Source organism: Schistocerca cancellata, chromosome 9, assembly GCF_023864275.1.
Source record: "Schistocerca cancellata isolate TAMUIC-IGC-003103 chromosome 9, iqSchCanc2.1, whole genome shotgun sequence".
Taxonomy (NCBI): Eukaryota; Metazoa; Arthropoda; class Insecta; order Orthoptera; family Acrididae; genus Schistocerca; species Schistocerca cancellata.
Window position 1 is genome coordinate 334,000,499 of NC_064634.1, and position 26,833 is coordinate 334,027,331.

Here is a 26,833-nt window from a genome sequence, read left to right on the forward strand (position 1 = left end):
TGCATAGACACTTTCCTTCACACGTCAGGTGACCGTAACGCCATAAGGTGGCACACAATCTTGCGCTGGCTAGTGGTCATAAATATATGAAATGGATTCGCATTCCGCGAATCCGGATTGATGTCGGCTGTTTGCGACATATGAAGATGTGTGTCAAACCGGGACTCCAAGTTGGATTTCCCGCTTGTCGAGAGCGGTCACATTAACCACTTTGACTGTCCGAGCACGCCTTCAAGACCGATCTAAACTTCCATATGTCACGGAGTCCACAGTCCTTACTTTCGCAAATTTTGTGATTCCCCCACAGGGACGTCAATCCAGATTCGCGAACTACGACTTCATTTCACAATAATTACCACAGGTGTAATCGTCAGAACAGCAGACATGCATGCATGTTTGATGAACATTGTAGTATGAAAATACAGACACTTATAAACACAGATGTTGTAATAATCAATAGTGATCATAATGTCCTTTGATCTTCAGTGTAGGTACAGTAGAGAACGTAATCATTTCTAACACAGGTGGAAAGGTGCTGTATATATTGCCTTGCCATTAACCACAGATATGAGTCGACCGTTTCAACTACAAAGAATGGGGCACTTGGGAATTTACAGTGATTTCCGATGTTAAACAAATCGAATAACTTGGTTCGTGTTACTTTTCTTTGGAGCTGATATCACTGAAAAGATGCTCTGAAAACGCCAACCCATAACGTGCAAATACTAACAGTAAAGTTCTGCGGACGACGACAAACGTGTCAAGGCCGTGGCGGAACCCTGATGGTCGGTGAATGTCCGGGTCGCCAGCGGCGTGAATGCCAGGTCGCAGACTTACAGCTGACGTTGAATCACAACCAACAGTTTCAGGAGCAACGAGAAGACCAGCAGCGATGAACACAACGACGCTGTGATGGTTTTTATCCTCGTTTATGTAACAGCTGTGACACAGTCATTAATTGAAAAAGCGCGCGTCACAACAGAAATACTACGAATGCAGACAGTAAAAGATTCTCACATACTTCCGAAATGTCCTTTTTTTCATTCCCTACCCAAAGAGGAAGACGGGGCCGTTGTAGAATGCATGGTTGTTGTCAATTAATCGAACTGACAGTGGATAAACCAAATTCCCATTGTGCAGATTTAACATTAATAACGGTAAAGTGTTGATGGTGACATAAGATAGATGGATATTCCGGCGCGAAGGGTATTTCGTCCCTCTGAGCGTTTCCAGGACATGGCGACAGGTAGCTGCATGTGGCCGCATAGTTAGTTTGCTATGTGCAAATAACAGTTTACAATGAATGTTATTAAGCTGGTTGCATTTTATTTTTGTCTCTGTGCTTCCAAGATGATTTCTTGTCTTGCTTTTGGTGTCCCACTATACTAAGATGGATAGGAAACAATGATAACTCAGTGTACTAGCGTGTGCGTAGCTATGTCTAGATCACGTACAAAAAAATTTAAACCCATATATCCATTTGTTTTTATACGGCGCATCGTTTTCCTTCACATCCCCGATCGGGTAGTATGGTTCGAGTAGTGGGAGCCATGAGAATAAGTCATTTTTGTTTTGTTTTTAGTATTTGATGCCTATATTTACGCAGAATCCAGAATTAAAAGGCAGCTCGAAAATATCTGAAGAGAACCGTTTGAGATAATTTAAAACAGAAAATTTTGTTTCGGGCTGAGGCAGAGAAGCAAAACATACCGAAAACTATATCCTGTATGAGAATTGCTAATTCTCAGATCTCAGATTGGTCAATCGACGAAAATCTCGAGCAAAATCATGAAAAGAATTGGTAAAACACAAGAAAAATTTGGAAGCATAGCTAATGCAACAACCACAGAAAGAAAGTGTTAAGCTCGTAGATGATCTTACGTAATGGCGTTATTACACAGCTTTGAGAAGAGAAAGAAGTTGACTGGAATACATTTTTACGTAGTATTGGTGAGGAGGCACCCTACTTTAAGCAAAAACAAAATACTAGTTTAAAGCATTCTGTAGTGCTTAGTAAACCCTAAATTGATAGATTTTGCATTCAAGGCAACAAATTCAAAGAAAAAAATAAACCGTTCTACTTTCTGCTGCACGGGAATCTGAAACTAGTGAATAAGAAAGATTGTATTGTTCTTTATCGAAGGAAGGTGATTCATTAGAATTATTTCGGGGAGACGACAATTAAAAATTCCCGTTCGCAATGCAGATATAAGTTTTCTGTGATTTCCATAAATCGCCTAAAATGAATGCCGGTGAGGCCGTTTTTCTTTTCCATTCTTCCTCAACTCAAGCTTTGCTCTAATGAGCTAGTCGTCGACGGGACGTTGAAACCTAATAAAGGTTGTTTTCAGTTCAGAGAGCCATACAAAATCTTCAGTGGCTGAATTAGATTCGAATAAGAAGTCTGTGGGTATTTCATTGTTTTCGTAAACATATGTGAGGAGACAACATTTGTATATAGCTGTCACTAGAAGACAATTAATACCTTACTGCTTTTATTGTGGGCTGTATCAAGCGACAAGAAATAAATGAGCACGAAGCTAGATCTAATTGGAAGTGCTGCAAATCATTCTTCTCTTAATGCATGCTTTTATTTCTTTATTTGTACATCTAACACTACAAACCACATGGTGGTGTCTGGTGGTGAGGGTAAAGGATAACGCTATCATATTAAAAAATGGTTCAAATGGCTCTGAGCACTATGGGACTCAACTGCTGTGGTCATAAGTCCCCTAGAACTTAGAACTACTTAAACCTAACTAACCTAAGGACATCACACACATCCATGCCCGAGGCAGGATTCGAACCTGCGACCGTAGCGGTCGTGCGGTTCCAGACTGTAGCGCCTTTAACCGCTCGGCCACTCCGGCCGGCCCTATCATATTAAAACAGATCACTTTTTGGTTCGACCTTACCCTCTTTTAACGAAGTATTTTTCGTAAGGTGACACATCTCCTGTGCTGCGGATGTGGAATTTTCTAAAGCGGGTCAACGAGCGCAACGAGGAAGTCATTCAGTGTTCAATGATTTTTAGCGTGGTGCAACGGGTCCGTGTGGATAACGCTCACAAGATCCAGTTGCTGGTTGCCTATCTGTTTATTATAGATCGTATTTAAATTTGCTGATGAAGAGGTACGATTTTACACAGTAAGTCAAATTTTAATGTTACAAACTGTGTACGTGTTACACTGTAACCACCCGATATTTCAGAGCGAGTGCACGTAGTGGCGTACAGACAACTTCACACAAAAATTTAAATCTTTACGAACATTCTCCTCTGTGACACTCCCGAAAAATAATGGAAGGAAAAAAGTTTATAGCTTATTACACGTTCAATTTTAATGCAGTAAACTGCAACATAAGGGATGACGTTTTAATTTATTACTTCTTTTCCACTAATTCTATTATCAACATATTTTTCAGACACTATCCGTATATACCACTGAATACACATGTATGTTTATATCTTTGTACGACACATACATCAGGAGATATCATGTCATAAATAGTGAGATGCATGAAAAATGCGATTTTTGTTAAAACTAAGATCAAATGTTCGATTCTTTAAATCAGGGTTACTGTTTAACACGAATTGTTGATATAGGACATATTTTACAATGATGTTACGATTGTGTTCAGCCGGCCGGAGTGGCTGTGCGGTTCTAGGCGCTACAGTCTGGAGCCGAACCGCCGCTACGGTCGCAGGTTCGAATCCTGCCTGGGGCATGGATGTGTGTGATGTCCTTAGGTTAAGTGCTACTTAGGTTTAAGTAGTTCTAAGTGCTAGGGGACTGATGACCTCAGATGTTAAGTCCCATACTGCTCAGAGCCGTATATCTATAGTTGGTGCATCGTTCTGTTGTGGTTATAATCATAACGATCCGACTTAGAACCCAGCTTTACCGACAACACATACTCAAAATTAGTGATGTGAAATCTTACTGCGAAGACTAGGACGCGCGTGAACGATTTTTTAATTCATTGGGCGTCATGCTTATGCGTAGATAGAAATTTCTGCGTGTAGTAAAGATGAAGCTACATAAAAGCATAATGGCTGAGAAAAAGTACAGCTACACGTCCATATATACACACATACTCCGTAAGCCACCGCATAGTGTACACGGAGGGTACCACAGACCACTCACTACTAGCCAATTCCTTCCCGTACAACTCGCAGGCGGAGTGAGGGACAAAACTACTGTCTATATGCGTCCGTGCGAGCTCTAATTTCTCTTCGCTTCGCCGCTTTCACGAGAAATGTTCGTTGGCAGCTGTGGAATCGATCTTCAGTCAGCTGCAAATGCTCTTTATCTAAATCTTCCCAATAGTGTTTCGTAAAAAGAAAGTCGTCTTCCCTGCAGGGATTCCCATTAGAGTTCACGAAGCATCTCTGTAACACCAGTGTGTTGATCGAATCTACCCATAACAAAATAAGGCATCCTGCCTCTGAATTGTTTCGATGCGTTCCTCTGCTCCTACCTGGTGGGGACCCCAAACAGTCGAACATTAATCGACAATGAATCGCACAGGTGCTCTATAAGCGATTTGCAGATAACCAATATTTTCCTAAAACTCTGCCATCCACTCGCCTTCCATACCAATAGCCTGAGTGCTCTTAATATTCATATCACTTTGCAACATTGGGTCTAGGTACTTAATCGGTGTGACTTTGTCAAGCAGCACATCTCTGATACTGCATTCGAACATTATAGGTTTGTTCTTCCCACTTATCTGCGTTAACTTACATTTTCCTACGTTTAGAACGAGCTGCGATCCATCACACCGAACAGAAATTTTGTCGAAGTCATCCAGTATCCCTCTACAGCGATTCAAAGACAATTTAATTGTCTCTGAAGACAAAAAAATGAAAAAAAGATAAATGGAAATGTGCCTTGATCTAATTCGTTAGTACAATTTTCTGTTTTATGTTTTCACTAATCTCGTGCGTCAGTAATGCTCATGGATTCTTCTGTAGAATGTTTAAATGTTACAAGGTGTACAACGTTGCTTTTTTTCCCCAACATCTGAGGCTTTAATGAAACAGGTTGGTTACACATGTATCATTCAAAGTATTTTCCATCGCTGGCCGCTACTTTCTCCCATCTTTCGGGCAGTGTACGAATCCCGCGTCGAAAAAATTGTTCATCTTTTGAAGTGATCCATGAATCGATCCAATTTGTGACTTCTTCATGAGATCGGAAGTGTTGGTGAGCCAGGTCATACGCCATTGATCTAAACAGATGATAGTCAGAGGGACCAATGTCTCGAGAATACAGCGGGTGGGGTAGGACTTCCCATTTTAACGTTTCCAAGTATGTTTTGACCTATTTTGCAACGAGGGGTCGAGCGTTATCGTGCTGCAAAATCCTTTTATCGTGTCTCTCGCTTTATTGCGGCCATTTGTCTTTTAATGCTCTGCTCAAACGCATTAATTGCGGTCGATAACGAGCACCCGTGATTGTTTCACTTGGTTTTAACATCTCATAGTACACGACGTCGAGCTGGTCCCACGAAATGCAGAGCACGATCTTGGAGCAGTGAATATTCCGTTTGGCCGTCGGCGTGGAAGCATGACCGGCATATCCCCATGATTCTTTGCGTTTAGGGTTATCGTAGTGAACCCATTTTTCGTCCCCGGTCACAGTGCGAATCAGAAATCCCTTCCGTTTCTGCCTCTGAAGCAACTATTCACAAACACGCAAACACCGTTAAACGTCTCTTGGTTTCAGCTCACACGGGGCCCAAGTTCCTTCTTTCTGAATCATGCCATGGCATTGACACGATTTTAAATGGCTTTCTGTGTCACTCTCACTAATCGTGCCAATTCTTCTTGAGTTTGACGCGAGTCTTCACTCAGCAATGTCCCCAATTTTGCATCTTAGGAAACATTCTCTCTTCCACCACTATGCCGGTCTACGAGGTCAAAATCACCGTTCTTGAAGCGTTGAAACCACCCACGACACGTTCTTTCACTAATAGCGTCCATACCATACGTACTTGATTGCATTCTATGAGACTAGCCACAGTTTTCTTCATACTGAAACAAAACAGTAACACCTCCCGAAAAGGGCGAGAATTAGGCACGTAAACTGACATTTTCAATCAAGAACAACTTTATGATGTAAACACAAATCGACTAATGTTTGAATGAGGTTATGTTGACAGAGGTCCAAGCTAACTGCCTGACGTCTGCGAGTTGTTTCTTTCGACCGCTACTTACCGTTGTTCCCACCTATCGGTAAAAGACGGAAGCAAAGTTGTACACCTTGTGTTTGTTAAGTTCTTAGCATATCAAGCGCCCAAGTCAAGCATTTATTTAAAAAATATTCCATGTTCCACCTTGGCTGTCTTACGATCACGGCCATTTATTTCTAACGATCAGCTGATTTCGAGGATATAGAATTTTCAGGTGTTTTCTTAAGCCTCATAACGCTACACAGTCAGCCTTTAAGGGCGTGTGCAATGTACGGCTGTATACGTTCTGATAAAAGCGGCACATCACCGAAGTGAATGAAAAATTTTCTTTGCCTGATGACATATTATGACGGTCGGAACTTGTTAGAAGTTTAGTAGTTTTTCACACTATCTCATGGTAGAACAAGATGATTTTCGATAGGTGTCTACAAGCTCTCCGACTCTGCCTATAGAAAATACTTTGCAGCAGATACACAATATAGCAATATTGAAGTCTGGATATGAGAAGTCACAATCACTGATGCATCATCTGTTGTCGTTCTTGGTTTCCAGCGTGAGATTACAATTCTTTTAAGTAATATCCTGAATAATTATGTTTAGTACTTGTGATTTAAGTGACCTCCTCCTTCTTTACAGGAACAACGCATGGCAATAACCGGCCGCTGACGAAGACTGAAAATCGTAACAGCGGTCTTTAAAGGTAAGTGAGCCCAGTCTTGTCGTATTATCGAGTCGTACTCACGAAGCTCGTGAGCAGCATCGTCATCTTATTGAAAATATGACTCTCCAGACTGAGCACTATAGACGTTTCCTCATGCGCTGCAAGCACTTACATTATGTTCATAAAAAGATACGGAGCAGTTATTAGGCGTGCTTTACGCGACAAGTGAGTTGAATGTTCTGCAAGTGGGCACGTAAAGTACAAAATGAAGGGCCCTTAGAGTTGTAGAAAACGAAGCGTGTGGCAAATGTCTACCAGGAAAAAGCGGACTGTCACTTGGACGTTGTAAGAAGTTCAGAAATAGCTAATTAGGCAACAGTAAGGAAATACAGGAAGTTTCCGGAGTAAAAGTAAAAATGTTAAGAGGTGGTAGTAGAGACTAATTTAACATAATGTATGTCCAATTTTTATTTATTGTGGGGATAAATCTTTTAGAATTTAACCTAAAGAAATACTCAGAATATATTAAGGAAAGGCAAGTATTCAAAGTTCATTTACATAAAGCCTACCTACGACTTCACTGCGCTCTTTCGAGTTTTGCTGACAATACGAAATGTTGCTCTTCTGAGTCCGTCTTGCCGTTCTGTAATGAGGACAGCTTTAGTCATTATTAGAAAGATCAGTTCTCCTATTTTCAATTTCTTTACGGACAGCCTTTCAGCCGACCTGCACGCATAACTCGATACTAATTTCTCTTCCAACATATGCCGCATTGTGTGGCAGATTCCATAGTTTTAGTACTAATTTGATATCCTTGAAATCAGATAAACGCGCCAACTGCACTTTTATTCATTTTAATTGCAGCTTAAAAGAAAAATAAAAGTGTGCTGAAGCGTTTACCCGACAGGAAAAAAAAAATCCAAACCATGGTGGCCACAACTTCCACCGTCGGAGGTTTGAGTCCTCTCTCGGGCATATGTGTGTGTGTGTGTGTGTGTGTGTTGTGTGTGCTGTCCTTAGTGTAATTTACGATAGATTAAGTAGGGTGTAAGCCTAGGGACCGATGACCTAAGCCGTTTGGTTCCATAGACCCTACCACAAATTTCCAATTTTCCATGGTGGCCAAAAAACGTAACGTGACCATTTTCGCCGATCAGTGTTAGGTTTAGGTAATACCTGACAACTAGAATATACAGAGGCCCCATCGCGTTGAAAGAACATTCTTATAGCTGAAGAAGACTCTTCCTATAACGCTGAATTCTTGTTTTCGAGACAGTCGAGATGAGGGGCGATATAAGACGATCCGGTAACAAACAGGTCCAATCAACAGATGGTCTGTAACAGTTAAGAAATTCATTTATGGACAATCAAATAACACTTATCAACTTGTACTTAAAAATGAACCTTACATTCCATGAGTAAACCAACATAACTGATGCACGAACCGGTGAAATGGAAACATATCTTTGCAGCTACGTCTCTTTATAATCAGTAAAAAGTTGGACACACAAGTAAATTTTATTCGAATTAGCCCGTACTACCAACATCTAAAATATTTGCTAATACTACTGAAACATCCTGCGTACTATCTCACTCATCTGTCAATGAATTCGTCATTCGAAATATCTGCAGTTTGTTGAACAGTAATCTTTTTGCTGATATGTATTCGCAACACTTTCACAAACTCGATCAACTATTTGCTTTTCGTGACTACGGACAATTTTCAGATAGGCTCACTGGGGACATATGCGATAGTATTTACGCGTCGAGAGTTGGAAAATAGTGTTTTTCCCAAGAAGCTGGTCGTAAGAATCTGTAAACATAATATGGAAGTCAGAACGAAGTCGTTGACGGATCGCAAGTCTGTTTCTATTTTGACCCGATTTCGTAGGAATCGTTTGTGTCATTTGTTGACGATTGCCTAAAACAGGTACTTCTACATCTCTTTCCTGAAAAAGTTGATCATGGTAAAGTAGTAATTCCTTCGTGGAAAGTGTGAGGAATCCGTTAAACTTCGGTTACACGATAAATCAGTCTAATCTAAAAGCTGTAAATTCAACTAAATACCTAGGTATTACAGTTACGAACAACTTAAATTGGAAGGAAAACATAGAAAATCTTGTAGGGAAGGCAAACCAAAGACTGCGTTTTGTTGGCAGGACACAGAAAATGTAACAGATCTACTAAGGAGACTGCCTACACTACGCTTGTCCGTCCTCTTTTAGAATACTGCTGCGCGGTATGGGATTCTTATCAGAGAGGACTGACGGAGTACATCGAAAAAGTTCAAAGAAAGGCAGCACGTTTTGTATTATCGCGAAATATGGGAGAGAGTGTCACAGAAATGATACAGGATTTGGGCAGGAAATCATTAAAAGAACGTTTTTCGTTGCGACGGAATCTTCTCAGGAAATTCCAATCACCAACTTTCTCCTCCGAATGCGAAAATATTTTTTTGGCACCTACCTAGATAGGGAGGAACGATCATCACGATAAAATAAGGGAAATCAGAGCTCGTACGGAAAGACAGAGATGTTCATTCTTTCCGCGCGCTATACGAGATTGGAATAATAGATAATTGTGAAGGGAGTTGGATGAACCCTCTGCCAGGCACTTAAATGTGACTTGCAGAGTATCCATGTAGATGTAGACGTAGATGTAGATCATGGGAAACATAAAATCTGGCTGTGTGGATGATGATTTTTGAACTTCCACCCTTTCGAATACGAGTTCAGTATCTTACCGCTGTCTGAGGTTTTGCGACGCTGTGCCATGGATGATAGAAATGGATACATTACTGTGGTCATTAGAGGAAAAAAAGTTCTTCCAGCAGATAAAATAACTGCGGAAAATTCTCATTTCATAATGTTTTTGAATGTCTACTAAAACAAGAAAAGATTATAACTCATGGTTCGTCTCCTTCCTGTATGAATAAACGAATTCGAAAATCGTAATCAGAACAAAAACCATTGGACAGCTTGATCCTATTTTCCATATTTTTTCACTATAGACTATTTTACCTCTGCAAATTTTAGGAAATTGATGGTTGAAATGCGTTTTCGCTGAATAAAGAGGCCATAGACGAAAAAGTTTCGGAGTTGGAGAAATGACATTTCTTAAAAGACAGTGGGGAAATACTGAGGAAAGTTTACTGAGCTGAAAGGCATCAGTAATGAGAAAGAATACCTCGTCAAGAGAAATGAAATATTTTATAATAAACTCAATTTTAATTTGGTCTGTTTACAATCCTTCACGACTGAGTCATGTTCAGCGTGGGCGGTCGTTGACTCTCCCTCAACCCAACGCTCCAGCCGATCTGCTGTTAACGTCGTGTTCACGACTTGACCTGAATCGGCCGAGCAGCGGGCCTGGGATGAGAACGAAATTGATGTAAGGCGGCATCTGTGGCACGCTCGAGTATTGCTGGAGCAGCATTACGGATCCTTCGTGAGCAGCTACGTCGTGAAACAGTTTACGGCACTGCGCAACAAAACACGTCTGAAGTGGCGGATTAGGGAGCCACATCAAGGAGCGCCGTTGGGCAGGGGCGCTTCTCGTTGCCATATTGGCTCATCACCAATTTCAGCTGTCTTCTTATGTTGTCGTCGTGCGATGGCCGTAACCGCTGGAGCTTCTCCACTGAATCGCAACCAAAGAGCTCGAGTGGGAAACCTGTTGCCTCCGAACGGAACGTAGTACCTCGGCGAATGAGTATGAAGGCGACTTCCGAATGTATATTAATGATATAATTCTCTATGTGGCCCGCATCTCGTGGTCGTGCGGTAGCGTTCTCGCTTCCCACGCCCAGGTTCCCGGGTTCGATTCCCGGCGGGGTCAGGGATTTTCTCTGCCTCGTGATGGCTGGGTGTTGTGTGCTGTCCTTAGGTTAGTTAGGTTTAAGTAGTTCTAAGTTCTAGGGGACTTATGACCACAGCAGTTGAGTCCCATAGTGCTCAGAGCCATTTTTTTTCTATGTATATTTTGAAGGCTACTTTGTATTTTGATAGTTTGATAATTTTATTTATTTTCTTATTCCATTATTATGATGCCTTTGTCAATATACAGGATGGTCCATTGATAGTGACCGGGCCAAAAATCTCACGAAATAAGCATCAAACGAAAAATACAGAGAACGAAACTCGTCTAGCTTGAAGGGGGAAACCAGATGGCGCTATAGTTGGCCCGCTAGATGGCGCTGACATAGGTCAAACGGATATCAACTGCGTTTTTTAGAATAGGAACCCCAATTTTTATTACATGTTCGTGTAGTACGTAAAGAAATATAAATGTTTTAGTTGGGCCACTTCTATCGCTTTGTGACAGATGGCGCTGTAATAGTCACAAACGTTTAAGTACGTGTTATCACGTAACATTCCGCCAGTGCAGACAGTATTTGCTTCGTGATACATTACCTGTGTTAAAATGGACTGTTTACCAATTGCGGAAAAGGTCGATATCGTATTGATGTATGGATATTGTATTGAAAATGCCCATCTGGAGTGTGCTATGTATGCTGCTCGGTATCCTCGACGACGTTATCCAAGTATCCGGACCGTTCGCCGGATCGTTACGTTATTTAAGGAAATGGGAAGTATTCAGCTACATGTGAAACATCAACCACGACCTGCAACAAATCATGATGCCCAAGTAGGTGTTTTAACTGCTGTCGCGGCTAATCCGCACATCAGTAGCAGACAAATTGCGCGAGAATAGGGAATCTCGAAAACGTCAGTGTTGAGAATGCTACATCAACATCGATTGCACCCGCACCATATTTCTGTGCATCAGGAATTACATGGCGACTACTTTGAACGTCTTTTACGGTTCTGCCACTGGGCACAAGAGAAATTACGGGACGATGACAGATTTTTTACACGCGTTCTATTTAGCGACGAAGCGTCATTTACCAACAGCGGTAACGTAAACATGCATAATATGCACTATTGGGCAATGGAAAATCCACGATGGCTGCGACAACTGGAACATCAGCGACCTTGACGGGTTAATGTATGGTGCGACATTATGGGAGGAAGAATAATTGTCCCCCATTTTATCGATGCCAATCTAAATGGTGCAATGTAAGCTGTTTTCCTACATAATCTTCTACCGATGTTACTACAAGATGTTTCACTGCATGACAGAATGTCGATGTACTTCCAACATAATGGATGTCCGGCACATAGCTCGCGTGCGGTTGAAGCGGTATTGAATAGCATATTTCAGGACAGGTGGATTGGTCGTCGAAGCACCACACCATGGCCCGCACGTTCACCGGATCTGACGTCCCCGGATTTCTTTGCGTGGGGAAAGTTGAAGGATATTTGCTATCGTGACCCACCGACAACGCCTGACAACATGCGTCAACGCATTGTCAATGCATGTGCGAACATTACGGAAGGCGAACTACTCGCTGTTGAGAGGAATGTCGTTACACGTATTGCCAAATGCATTGACGTTGGCGGACATCATTTTGAGCATTTTTTGCATTAATGTGGTATTTACAGGTAATAACGCTGTAACAGCATGCGTTCTCAGAAATAAGTTGACAAAGGTACATGTATCACATTGGAAGAACCGAAATAAAATGTTCAAACGTACCTACGTTCTGTATTTTAATTTTAAAAAAACCTACCTGTTACCAAATGTTCGTCTAAAATTGTGAAGCAAATGTTTGTGACCATTACAGCGCTATCTATCAAAAAGCGAAAAAAGTAGTCCAACTAAAACCTTCATATTTCTTTAAGTACCATATGAATACGTAATAAAAATGGGGATTCCTATTTAAAAAAAACGCAGTTGATATCCATTTGACCTATGGCAGCGCCATCTATTTGGCCAACCATAGCGCCATCTGGTTTCCCCCTTCAAGCTAGACAAGTTTCGTTCTTTGTAGTATTTTCGTTTTAGTTTATTTCGTGAGATATTTGGCCCGGTCACGATCATTGGACCGCCCTGTATACTGATGTTTCTGAAACTTTAACACGGCGAATGACTATTTTACGTATCCTCTGTCGTTCGTTAGTCTCTTCTCTCTTTGCGACTGAATGAAGATTATTTGTTTTGTTGTCAGACGCGTTTCGCTTCGTTTGTTATCGAAGCATCTTCAGTGGTGATGTAGTGTGGTAGTTTTAACATATGTGCCGTAATGGAATACTGTTTCGTTGATATATACAGTCTAGGATATCAATGGGAGTTGGCAACCTTACCGGCAGCGGTGCGAATATCCCCGTCAAAAGCGCTGCACTTGCGTGCACTATCTTACCTCCACAAATGAAGCGTCCTCTGAGAGACGATTCCGTTGACGAGGTATTTATGGGGCCGCCAAGGACTAGTTCAATTTGGTGACACGACCAAAGATGACCTCTCTGAAGCGTCCACACAGCCAGTAGTTCTAGCGCCGAACCATGACCTAGTTGAAGCCAAACACGGCCTGAATATAGTCACATTCATCGCTGATTAGGAGCCACCAGCAGACCGTCGTCAGCAACGCTCTGCAACCTTGATCTCCACTTCAACTGCAGGACCTGGTATCCAGCAGTCATAGACTTTTACTGTGATTTGTGCGTTTGGGAAGTTGTCCAAGTTGCGGTTCATTTGGATATAGAAATTTATATTGTCAGACACAAGGAGAGCAATCACGCTTTGTGATTTAAGACGTGTCACTAATAAGCTATACGACAGCTGCCAGTTTATCTAGCATTCAGAAGTCATGTTGTGTTGTGTGATTGATTTAATTACAACTGTTGTGATTGACAAGAAGTGTCTGTTTTTATGGGCAACGGCTTTTCCGCAGTGGATACACCGGTTCCCGTGAGATCACCGAAGTTAAGCGCTGTCGGTTTGATGGGTGACCATCCAGGCCGCCATGCTGTTGCCATTTTTCGGGGTGCACTCAGCCTCGTGATGCCAATTGAGGAGCTACTCGACCGAATAGTAGCGGCTTCGGTCAAGAATAACATCATAACGGCTGGGAGAGCGGTGTGCTGCCCCCACGCCCCTCCTATCCGCATCCTCCACTGAGGATGGTCCCGGTAGGCCACTCATTTTTTTGTCTGTTTTTATATTTTTGATGATAACGTGCTGCTGCTAATTGTCTACCTGGGCGCTTGTTCTTTGTAAGTAAGCCCACATCAGACGATTAAGCTTAAAGTATTCGTTTTTACTGTTGTACGAGGTGCATTCAAGTTCTAAGGTCTCCGATTTTTTTTCTCCGGACTGGAACGAGATAGAAACATGCGCATTGTTTTAAAAAGAGGCCGCGTTCATTGTCAATACGTCCCAGAGATGGCAGCACCGTACGGCAGATGGAATTTTACCGCCAGCGGCGAGAAGGAGAACTGTTTTAAATAAAATGGCGACGTTTTCCTTACTTGAAGAGCGTGCAATCATTCGTTTTCTGAATTTGCGTGGTGTGAAACCAATTGAAATTCATCGACAGTTGAAGGAGACGTGTGGTGATGGAGTTATGGATGTGTCGAAAGTGCGTTCGTGGGTGCGACAGTTTAATGAAGGGAGAACATCATGAGACAACAAACCGAAACAACCTCGGGCTCGCACAAGCCAGTCTGACGACATGATCGAGAAAGTGGAGAGAATTGTTTTGGGGGATCGCCGAATGACTGTTGAACAGATCGCCTCCAGGGTTGGCATTTCTGTGGATTCTGTGCACACAGTCCTGCATGACGACCTGAAAATGCGAAAAGTGTCATCCAGGTGGGTGCCACGAATGCTGACGGACGACCGCATGGCTGCCCGTGTGGCATGTTGCCAAGCAATGTTGACACGCAGCGACAGCATGAATGGGAATTTCTTTTCGTCGGTTGTGACAATGGATGAGACGTGGATGCCATTTTTCAATCCAGAAACAAAGCGCCAGTCAGCTCAATGGAAGCACACAGATTCACCGCCACCAAAAAAATTTCGGGTAACCGCCAGTGCTGAAAAACTGATGGTGTCCATGTTCTGGGACAGCGAGGGCGTAATCCTTACCCATTGCGTTCCAAAGGGCACTACGGTAGCAGGTGCATCCTACGAAAATGTTTTGAAGAAGAAATTCCTTCCTGCACTGCAACAAAAACGTCCGGGAAGTGCTGCGCGTGTGCTGTTTCACCAAGACAACGCACCCGCACATCGAGCTAACGTTACGCAACAGTTTCTTCGTGATAACACCTTTGAAGTGATTCCTCATGCTCCCTACTCACCTGACCTGGCTCCTAGTGACTTTTGGCTTTTTCCAACAATGAAAGACACTCTCCGTGGCCGCACATTCACCAGCCGTGCTGCTATTGCCTCAGCGATTTTCCAGTGGTCAAAACAGACTCCTAAAGAAGCCTTCGCCGCTGCCATGGAATCATGGCGTCAGCGTTGTGAAAAATGTGTACGTCTGCAGGGCGATTACGTCGAGAAGTAACGCCAGTTTCATCGATTTCGGGTGAGTAGTTAATTAGAAAAAAAATCGGAGGCCTTAGAACTTGAATGCACCTCGTAAATATGTTCATTTATGGTAGCCAAGGGATGAAGAGCAACAAGTCGCCCTGTCTCCATTTAGTGTGCTAGCGTAAGTAATTCATACGTATTATAAAAATGAATGCATTCATGGGTGTATGTTCTACATATCCTCCTAAACAAGTGGGCCGATTTTAGCCAAAAGTTGGTACACGTATCCGTCAGGCAATGATTGCTGTCGGGATAAGAACCACCTACTATCATAGTTCAAGATATAAGACGTCATAAACTGTGAGATGTATGAAAAACTGACGTCTCATGCATGACGTTTATATTTATTATTACTAACACGGTCAACAGATTTCGATAAAATTTGGTAATGAGATAGCTTGAGCCCTGAGCAAGAACATAGGCTACTTTACAAAGTGTGTAGAACGGTATACGTATTGATTTTAAAAACCACTTCGTGAATTAGGGAAAAATATTTGATCTTTGTGAAAGCTATTTACTCTTTGACTTTTGAACTTTATCATATTTGTAAAAGTGGCTTTCTTAGTTGATATGTGCTACGTGATATGATCAAGAGTAATGAATACAATGTGTTCAGTACATACTTCCACACTGTTTTTTGCGTACTGTACACGTTGCATACTTACAGCTGCTACACGAACTAACCAGTACTTCAGAACAGCACTTAGTGACTTGCAACAAATTTTATGTGAAGTATCAAACCATTACGAAACATTTTCTTGCTTACAACCTCCACAAAATGTTGAAAGCAAAAAGCTTTATCATTTATTACTACGTTTCTGCTGTGCATGCAGTAAACTGGTCTTGCTGTAAAACTGTCGCATCAGGCTTGACGGCATGACGTTTAAATTAATTAATTCTTTGCTGCTAACTCTGACGGATTACCTCAAAACTCATAACATCCACAACAAATATCAGTCAGGCTTTCGAAAGCGCCATAGTACAGCAACTGCATTAATCAAAGTAACTGATGACATTAAACATGCTATGGACAGACGTGAAGCTACCATCCTAACACTGCTTGACTTTAGCAAGGCTTTTGATACAGTTGACTTTGATATATTACTAATTAAAATGAAACAGCTGAATTTCTCAAACAGCGCTATACACTGGTTCGACAGCTACCTCAAAAACAGAAGTCAACAAGTCATTTGTGGGTCGGAAAAGTCATCATGGAAAAACGTGCGCTCTGGAGTTCCCCAAGGCTCCGTCCTTGGTCCATTACTCTTCTCACTGTACATTAATGATATTTCTTCAGTGATTCACTCCTGCAACTACCATCTATATGCCGACGACATCCAACTGTACATAAGTGCAAGCCCCAAGAACATTGCTGACGCAGTAGCGAGTATGAACGCAGATCTTTGCTCTGTTTCTCGATGGGCACAGAACCTAGGTCTGAAACTAAACCCCAAGAAATCCCAGGTCATACTTATATCTCATCCAAAGTTAATCAGTCGGTACTTTCGCGAAACAGTCCCTCAAATACTCCTCAATGGTACCCAACTACCATACCAAAAAACAGTAAAAGACCTTGGAATAATCTTGGATGAACACCTAAACTGGGAAGAACAAACAGTCACAGCTTGCCGGAAATCGCTCTCCTCCCTACATGCAATTCAAAAATTTAGAAAAATATTTCCAACCCATGTTAAACAAAAATTAGTCCAAACACTAGTCTTGCCTAATCTTTACTACTGTGATGTAGTTCAACACGGCACAAATAGTGAAAATTCGAGATGCCTCGAGCTAGTGATGAATGCTTGCGTAAGATACGTATGCAATATACGGTTGTATGATCATATCAGTTCTTCATACTCCCAGCTAGGTTGGATACGCCCACATAAGGCACGCGATCTTCACACGATGTGCTTACTTCAACGATTTCTTAGCCACTGGTGCCCCCAATACTTATCTTCTCACATTAAACACCTATCATCATTCCACAACCGCAATACTAGATCGGATACATCTAGCATCTTGGCTGTACCTTTACATAACACAAAATCTTTCTCTGTGTCATTCTCCATCTCAGCCATACGACTATGGAACGCGCTCCCCTGTGATCTGCGTCTTATCCAGAACCACTTAACATTCAAGAGGGAACTCAAGACTTACATATTAGGGACGGTATAGCCACCATTGTCGTGCCCCTCTCATCTTTTTCTTTCTCCTCTCCATCATAGCTTCGAATTTTACCATTCTATTTCTCCTCCTCTAACTTATCTACCTTTTCTATATCTCTTTCACCCCATTCTATCGTCTTATGTCTCTGCTTGATGAGAATAACTCACAAGCTGCAAGAATATAACGAGGAAATTCCCAACTAGCAATAGGACTGACATTCATAAAAGAAAAAAATATGTTCACTTTCCTATACATAGTCATTACTATTATTATTATTCTTGATTATTATAATTACTTTTTGATTGTTATAATTATCATTGTAGTACTTTTATAATCTCTAATTTTTTCTGTAACATTAATACTGTATAACATGTTATATGTCCTTAATGTTCTGTAGAAACTGAAATTTGTTGAATCTGAGTATGCCTGGTTAGGTGTAAGAGAGGGCCTGAAGGCCCTAATCTTGCCAGGTAAAATAAATGCATAAATAAATAAAATAAATAAATAAATATTTCTAACACGTTTAGCAGACAGTATCTTCATATGCCTCTGAAAGTACCTATAAAATTATGTCACTGTACGATATATAGAGAGAGGTAGGAGGTGATAGACAGAGAAAAGGATGGGGAAATGATGGACAGGGAGATGGACAGGAGGAGATGGGCATAGAAAGGAAAGAGGACAGACAGAGGGAGAGGAGAAGTTGGATAAAGGCAGGAGAGAGTAATAGACGGATAGAAAGAGGGGCAGGAGAAGATGGAGGGGGAAGGGAATTGAATTAAACACGTACTCTGGTAATGGCGGGTATTCAGCTAGTGGATTAATAAAGAAAAACGCACCTCAACGGCAACTGTCTGTCGATCACGGCCACCTGTAAAGGACGACGTTGATAGGACCATCCAGCGGCAGGATACGCAAGATAGCGCGGCGGTTAAGCCGCGGCACGTGTGGCTGGTGCAGCGTGTTCCGCTTCCGCGTGCCGGTGAATGGGATTCTGTTCTGCGGTGCGCCCCGTGTCCTTGAGTGGTCGTAGCGGTCAGCGGGCAACCCCGGTCGTAACAGGCGGAGCGGCACCTGGCTTCTAGGGCAGACAGAGACTGACATCCGTTTGGAAACATCGGAGAGCTCGTCGTCTCGCAGCCAACATTACGATCCGCGCCGTCCTTTCCTTCCATGAATCTGTGTGGTTCCCTCTCCCTCCATTTAAGGACGTTCGCCTAATCACGGGATTCGGTGCCCACTCGAGCAACGGGCGAGTCCGGCGAGATTACAGAGGGAATGCTGATACTGATACAGACATTGGAACCTGTCCCTTTCACGTTTCATCTCATTCCCAGAAAAGGTTTAGAAAGAACGGCACTTACAAAAGCTTGTATTGCAGGGTATAATGACCGGAAGGGCATCATCACATCGACCATTTACCCTCGATCGCGCAGCGTTCACCTCTTCTTCATGATCACGGTATACAAAGCAACCGTAACTGTAAGTTGCGACATCGTCGCAAGGAAAAAAAATGCGACCGGGAGATATTGGGAGCCAGGAGATATTGGTTTTAATTATTTTTAATCCCGGGAGTTGATCTCAAACATCAGTCCATTGTCAGTTTCAACTTGTAAGAACCATCTTCGGATTTGGATGTCAGTATGTAAAAAAAGACAATGGAATAAAAACAGGCCAACATGGTGCCACTATTAAAAACAATGTTGAGACGTTACATACAAATCAAGATCGATAACGGGAGAAAAATAGTGAAAGAGGCTAAAGTGCACTTACGGTATTAACTGCTCTTCCGTTTGTGATACGTTATCGTTCGTTCTAGAAAATTTGGTGACAGTACACTGTAGCCATTGAGAACCGCTTAATCTTATAATTTTTGTTGTAGCAAACATTACCAGTTTTTCTCCGATTTCCGATGTCTGTAGTTAGGTTGGGACGTAATAGCGCAGCTTAAATTGACGCGAGTAAAACGAGCGGCGAAGGAGTTAACAATCTTGATTATCACAAAGGTTTGGCTGTTTTCTTTCCGACTACGTGGCGGTTACAAGGTAGTACTTAGGTGGAACCTAAGGCCACAACTTATATTGCTGAATGTGAAACTTGCAGCAACAATGTTTATAATCAAATATTTCGCCATTTTTCGTAATATATTGCGATTTCTAAGATGGCGACTAGAATGGTACCTAGAAGTTCCGCTGCTGTGAGTAAAACAAAATACCTGTTATTTAGGAAGCTCTGGACATTATAAATGAGCAGTGTGGTTGGGTACCTACATTCGATTCATGATTTGTCGTGTTCACTTTCCATCTCTCACCACATGAAGCTGTCGTACAACAAGAAGATAAAGTTGCAGCGATAGCTTCGATGTAAAGATGTGGCAATTTTTCGATATTGCATTATCATCTGACCTACGTTCCCTGGAACAGTACAAACGAAGCGGGGTAGGGCAGAGGTTAGAACAATGGACTCGGTTCAGACAAGCGTCCGGGCATCCTGATTTAGGTTTTCCGTGATTTCCCTAAATCGCTTATGGCAAATGCCGGAATGGTTCCTTCGAAAGAGTACGGCCACTTTCCTTCTCCATCCTTCCCTAATCCGAGCTTCTGCTCCGTCTCTAATGACCTCGATGTCGACGGGACGTTGAAAACTAATCTCCTGCTCCTCCTCTGCTCAGAATCTCTCCGTGAAACATTCATTCCGGTTCTGTGAAAGCCGGTTTTTAGAGATGTCCATTCCTCTTCAAGTGAAATGCCTTATGTGGAATTCATTATCGCAATATCTATAGCCATAGAGATCTTCAAATTGATATCATTCCTCATTATTTCAGTATCCCATTTATTTGCGTGTGGATCCTTACGTCTACTCTTCACCGTTATTAAATTGTGCTCCGAGACCATATCTGCTCCTGGGTACGCCTTACTATACAATATTTTATTTCAGAATCTCACTTTAACAATGACGTAGTCCAGCCGGAATCTGCAAGAGTCTCTAGACGTTTCCAAGTACTCGCTGTTACCAGCTGAAATTTATTGAATTGGTTCAAATGGCTCTTAGCAATATGGAACTTAACATATGAGGTCATCAATCCCCTAGAACTTAGAACTACTTAAACCTAACTAACCTAAGGACATCACACACATCCATGCCCGAGGCAGGATTCGAACCTGCGACCGTAGCAGTCGCGCGGTTGTGGACTGAAGCGCCTAGAACCGCTCGGCCACCGCGGTCGTCACTTTATTGAATTACCCAGTTAGACTTAACATAAAGCTTTCCTGAGTGTGGCACTGCGTCATAATGTGAAAAAAGGTATACTGGAGAACCAACGTTTCGTCCATAGCTACGATGGTCTTCTTCTGGATCTACTGCTGACCCAGAAGAAGGCCACTGGAGCCGTGGTCCAATTGTAGTTTTCAATTTTTTCTGGCCACGGACATCTAGGCAATTATATCAATTAGACTTTCTCCTCTTTCATTCCTATTACTAAGTCCGAGTTCCCACGTAGCTCTGTCTTCCTTTATAACCAAGTTCCAATATTCTATGACAATTAGATTATTATCTCCGATTACATACTGAATTACCCATTTAATATCCCCATATATAATCTCTATCTCTCTATCTTCCGCTTCTGAAGTCGGCGCGTGTACCTGAACATGGTCGCAATATTAATGTCAGAAAAGAATGATAACCGGTTTCGCTCTGTAACAGAACACGTTCTGATCAATAGTGTTTATGTCACTTACGGCCGCTGTACTGAGTCAGCACATGCCAGTGATCCGAAGGAAAGTAAGATTAGAGTTTAACGTACCGTCGACGACGAGGCAGAACACAAGCTTGGACTAGGGAAAGAAGAAGAAAATCGATCTTCCCCTTGCAAGGGAACCATTCATGGATTTTCCTGAAGCTATTTTTGCGGAAATCACCATAAACCTAAGACTGTATGCTCGGGCAGAGATCTGAATCGCCGTTCTCTCGAATTCGAGTCCAGTGTGCTAACCACTGCACCATATCGCATAGTGTATTAACGTTTTCTGTAACTGAACTAAACTGATCAACATGTTGTCTGAGTAAATTTACTCCTCTCAGTGAACTGTATCGACTTCATTAGTTTATTTCACGTTCACAATGTCCGGGTGTATTGTTCCATCATCAGATGTGACCGAAGTAAATCAATTAAAAAATAAGGTATATCTCCTGAGGGCAGCCGTCTGTAGATCTTGAAATCATTCACAGACCACATCAGACAAAAATTGAAACCACTGCAACACTCCGAAATTACCCGAACTGTATCACATTCCATCGCACCATTATGGGGGTGGGCAACGGCCTTGCCGCAGTGGATACACCGGTTCTCGTGAGATCACCGAAGTTAAGCGCTATCGGGCATGATCGGCGCTTGGATGGGTGACCATCCAGGCTGCCATGCGCTGCTGCCATTTTTCGGGGTGCACTCAGCCTCGTGATGCCAATTGAGGAGATACTCGACCGAATAGTAGCGGCTTCGGTCAAGAATACCATCGTACGACCGGGAGAGCGGTGTGCTGACCCCACGCCCCTCCTATCTGCATCCTCCACCGAGGATGACACGGCGGTCGGGTGACCCCGGTAGGCCACTCGTGGCCTGAAGACGGAGTGCTTTTATTATGGGGGTGCTGACACTGCCTATAGACGGAATGGCCCTGTAGATGTGGTTTATTTTCGATTTAAGTACTTCAATTTTCAGGCTCGTAATTATGATGATGGAACAGGGTGCCATGAAATCGGTAATGTGAAATAAAGCAACCAAAAAAAAGTCAGGCAGTGCAGTTTTAGGACGTATTTAAATTAGGAAACACAAAATTACTGGTGAGTGGTCTTCAGAGGATCGGGATCGTTGGAGAAACTTAAAATGGCCGCCATTATCGTATAATGCAAAAGTAGGCTGTTATGGCCTTTTTTCTGTTCTCTGATTCGATTTTCTGCCCTTGAATATCGAGAGAGACGAATTTCATTTAGGTGACAAAGGTCTTTGCGAGTTACGTTGGTTGGTTTGGTTGCTTTGGTGGGAGGGGACCAAACAGCGAGGTCATCATGGGGAAGGAAGTCGGCCGTGCCCTTTCAAATGAACCATTCCGGCATTTGCCTCAAGCGATTTAGGGAAGTCACGGAAAGCCTAAATCAGGATGGCCGGACGCGGGTTCGAACCGTCATCCTCCCGAATGCTAACCAAAGCGCCACCTTGCTCGGTGCGAGTTATGTAAGCCTCGTGAGAATTGTCAATTTTCCTTGCGGAGGAAGTGTTTTCTCCGCCTTCCAGTTTCCTTCCGCAATGCACTTGACGATCTTTCACTGTCGTGATTTATAGTTTGCACGCTTTCCGCTGTAGACAATGCGCTATGGTCGGTCAAAGCAGTTCGCTGGCGGCGTCTTACCAGTTTCTTGCTTTTCAGCATCAGGAACTGTCTATCGTCATTGAACACTGTCGGCCTCTTACTTAATCGCATGGTCCACACATGTCAGAATCCCGTATTGCCGTCCTGAGCAAAGCCCAAGAGGAGGTGGTTCGCTGTCTTTTACTCCTATCTGATTCGTGTGTACCTGTGTCGTGTGGATACTATGCTTTCTTATACGGTATCTTTGTTTTTAGGGATGAAGGGAAGGTAGATGGTGATACCCAGTGCTGGCATGTAATAAATTCCTTCAGAATGGTATTTATTACCAGGATCAATCTCGCGGATGGATGGCTATCCAGACTTCTCACTCCAGCAGACAGTGAAGACGGGCGTAATGGCTTGAGAGAAGTCATGACAATGTATTGCAGCTTTTTATGGAAACATATGTGATTTGTTATGATTTCTCTTCAAAAGCGTTAATTCAACAATAAAAACGGAGTTCAACACGATCCATCGTGGATCAAACAACATACAACGTCCTATTCGCACTCCGATTCACCCTGGCAACGTACAGTATCGAACCAGAGTATGAATCTGACATTCTTACAAACTACAAAATACTGCAGATATTCTCCGTAAATGGGGTCGAGACTTCGGATTTCTCCGAGAAACTACAGTAGAAATCATAATGATATTTCGGAATATTTTAATAAGAATAACATTTCTGGCCGTGGAAATTTACACTTACGTATTTTTGCAGTAATATCAGAAAATTGTTGTTGAAGTCTTCTGACAAATAATCAGCAGATCTTCTTCATCAGCTCTAATGTCTAGATCACTGGAGGATGAAAAACTGTAGCGAAGTGCAGAAAAAACCGCAAAGGATCGAGGCTTCGTGCAGGGTTTGGCAACTGACCTTAAACGTACACATAGGTAACGTACTGTGTGTATATAGGCAGAAAGACACATCATTGTGTGATTTAATCGTCGCAGAACGATCACTAGAAGCAGTTAGTTCCATAAAATATCTATCGAGTGGAACTATCACATATAATTAACCATAGGTAAGGCAGTCGTCAGAGGAGATTCATTGAAAGGATACACATCTACATCTTTAAGAAATGCAGTTTATCAACTAAGAAGAATGCTTACAAAACACTCGTTCGATCAATGCTTCAGTATTGCTCTGTAGTCTGGGAACCGTACCAGACAGGATTGATGGAGGAAATAGAGAAGATTCAAAGAGGAGCAGCACGTTTCTTTACGGGTTCATTAAGTGAACGCGAAAGTGTCACGGATATGCTCAGCTAACTCCAGTGGCAGAGGTTGCAAGAGAGGCGTTCTGAATTACGCTGTGGTTTACTGTTAAAGTTCTGAGAGCGTACGTTCGTAGAATAGCCTTACAGTATACTGGTTCCTCCTATGTATATCTTGTAAGAAGATAAAGATCAGAGAGATTCTAGCCCACGTTTTCGGAACTGGAACAGGAAAAGGGGGAAGTGAGAGTGGTGCACTATGTACCCTCTGCTACACACCCAGAGGTAGCTTGTGGATTATAACTGTAGATGTAGATGCATGAATTGTGAGTCGTGTCGGGATACCTCAGTCAGCATAACTTTTGTCCGCCAAAGGAAAAGGCTCTGGGTTCGAAAATGGCTCTGAGCACTATGGGACTCAACATCTTAGGTCGTAAGTCTCCTAGAACTTAGAACTACTTTAACCTAACGACATCACACACACCCATGCCCGAGGCAGGATTCGAACCTGCGACCGTAGCAGTCCCGCGGTTCCGGACTGCAGCGCCAGAATCGCTAGACCACCGCGGCCGGCTCTGGGTTCGAGTGTCGGTCAAGCACGTAGTTGTAATCTGCCAGGAGAGCTTCATATCAGCGCATACCACACTGCAGAGTACTGAGTTTTGTTAGTTTCCACCAACGTTTGGAAACAGAGCCCTGTGCTGTAGTCAAGATGAATGAGAGTGGTTCAGCAATCGAATAAAACGTAGGAGTGAAATTATATCAGTTATAAAAATCCGCTGATGACATTGCTATCCTCACTGAAAGTAAGGAAGATTTACTGGAACTGTTGAATTGATAGCCTCCTGAGCCCATAATATGGATTAGAATAAACCAAAAAACTAAACTAAACTTCGTCCGAACAGTCCTCGGAAGGCCCAACGTTACCGACCGGCCGTCGTGTCATCCTCGGCCCATAGACGTCACTGGATGCGGATGTGGAGGGGCATGTGGTCAGCACACCACTCTCCGGCCGTATGTCAGTTTACGAAACCGGAGCCTCCTCCATCAAGCAGTTCCTTAGTTTGTCTCACAAGGATTGAGTTCACCCCACTTGCCAAAAGCGCTTGGCAGACCGGATGGTCACCCATCCAAGTGCTAGCCCAGCCCGACAGCGCTTTAACTTCCGTGATCTGACGGGAACCGATGTTACCACTGCGGCAAGGCCGTACAATAAACCAAAGAAAGACAAAATAGAACTAGCAGGTATGAGATTACCGATGAACTTTATATCGAAATTTAGAGCCCACATGTGGGGGTGAACAAAGGGAAAGAATTCTCTTACCTTCAATATAACATAAAACCTTATGGAGGAAGAAAAACGGACATAAGAACAGCGTAGCACAGGCAAAGAGGACATCCGTCACTAGTGAGTATCCAGCAGAAAACGTAAAGCTTCTTTTGAGGAAGAAATTCCTGGGAATGTATATCGAGAGAACGATATTGCGTATAGAAGCGTTTGAGATGTGGTATTACAGAACGTTACTGAAAACTAATTGGTCTGAAAAGAAATAAAGTACTCCTCAGAATTTTCGGAAAAAGGAATGTATGGAAAGAAATAGAAGAAGGAGCAGGACGGTAGGATAAGTGTAAAGACTTCGGTCTGTAACTTAAATGCTACTAGTGGGCTGCAGAGAGCAAAAAAAAATAGTATCTTTAGATTGAGATTGGAACATACCCAACAAATATTCCAAGACTACGTGCTACGTGTTATTCTAAGATTAAGAGATTGACCCAAGAGAGGATGCATTGGCAGGTCACATCATACCAGTCAGAAGACCGATGACCAAATAAATTTGTCACTGTCAAAATTACCTATTCTTATCCACTTTACAACTATTCCCACAGTCTAGTTGTAAATGTTGATGTAGGTTGCGTTTGTCAGAATTTAGCGTCTCGTCACTAGAAGTAGAATTACTTCAGTTGCATTGAGACATACGCCATTGATATCCGACTACCCTTCTTTTGTAATTTAAACCACATACCAAGGAATTACTGACTTTGTTTCAAGAAGCACTTATTACATACAATGAAAAATGTTGCAAGCCACCTTATGTATTCCTTTTACCTGTTTCTCATAAATTACGGGCAAACAGTAAAAATGTTTAAAAATTCTCTCTCTTTTCCTGACACATTCACAGTTACTAGGAAACCGTACGAGGGGAAGCTTCCTGTCACTTGTTTCCAGTATACCTTAGATAAGAACGTTTTTAGGATGCACCGAGGCTATTGACAAGAAGAACTGCTCGATTTCGTGAAAAAGCGCGAAACTGATGAATTATCCGAGCTTTCGCGATCTTAGTTTGAAGACTAGTTTTTGTGGCTTCCTGGTTGTTTCCGCGACGACGTCGACGACTTCTTCCTCCGACAGTTTTCTAACTCGAGCTAAATATGTTCCTTGATTTCGTCTAAAATCTTTCCTTTCGATAATAGGCGTAGAAAACATTCCAAAAGGATAATTTTCAAACTTTCCTCATTTTGCTATTCCTTTTACTAGCAAGGAAAGCAGTGACAAAAGCACTTTATATATTTGAAACTTTCACTACTCCTCATAGACGGAGACCACTAAGAAACACACACAAACACACACAGACACGCACACACACACACACACACACACACACACACACACACACACAGAGAAAAGTCAGAACATGCTCAGTTGCTATAACTTTAGTGAATTAACACAACCAGGCACCGACACTGCGCCTTAA

At 42.5% G+C, this 26,833-nt stretch overlaps 1 protein-coding gene across 2 annotated transcripts in view; it reads left to right on the top strand.

Annotated features, from left to right (window-relative positions):
* LOC126100272 (glucose dehydrogenase [FAD, quinone]) overlaps window positions 1–26,833 on the top strand; it is a 502,785-nt gene that overhangs the window by 217,712 nt on the left and 258,240 nt on the right. For both annotated transcript variants that reach the window (XM_049910866.1, XM_049910867.1), the window contains exon 3: window positions 6,832–6,895. The gene's annotated coding sequence lies outside the window, so the exon portion shown is untranslated. The remainder of the gene's footprint in view (window positions 1–6,831; window positions 6,896–26,833) is intronic.